Raw genomic sequence first — 527 nt, 5'->3', positions numbered from 1 at the left:
AAAAATACAAGGACTAGGGAGTAGGAGTAGGAGTAGGAGTGGGAGTAGGAGTAGGAGTAGGAGTGGGAGTAGGAGTGGGAGTAGGAGTAGGAGTGGGAGTAGGAGTAGGAGTGGGAGTAGGAGTGGGAGAAGGGAGTAGGGAGTAGGAGTGGGAGTAGAGAGTAGGGAGTAGGATTGGGAGTAGGAGTGGGAGTAGGAGTAGGAGTGGGAGTAGGAGTAGGAGTAGGAGTGGGAGTAGGAGTAGGAGTGGGAGTGGGAGTAGGAGTAGGAGTGGGAGTAGGAGTAGGGAGTAGGGAGTAGGGAGTAGGAGTAGGAGTGGGAGTAGGAGTATGAGTAGGAGTGGGAGTGGGAGTAGGAGTAGGGAGTAGGAGTAGGAGTGGGAGTAGGGAGTAGGGACTAGGGAGTAGGAGTGGGAGTAGGAGTAGGAGTGGGAGTAGGAGTGGGAGTAGGGAGTAGGAGTAGGAGTGGGAGTAGGAGTAGGAGTAGGAGTAGGAGTGGGAGTGGGAGTAGGAGTAGGGAGTAGGAGT

The sequence above is a fragment of the Electrophorus electricus genome, chromosome 13 (assembly GCF_013358815.1).
Source record: "Electrophorus electricus isolate fEleEle1 chromosome 13, fEleEle1.pri, whole genome shotgun sequence".
In the NCBI taxonomy this organism is placed as follows: domain Eukaryota; kingdom Metazoa; phylum Chordata; class Actinopteri; order Gymnotiformes; family Gymnotidae; genus Electrophorus; species Electrophorus electricus.
Note: the sequence above shows the minus strand (reverse complement) of the source record.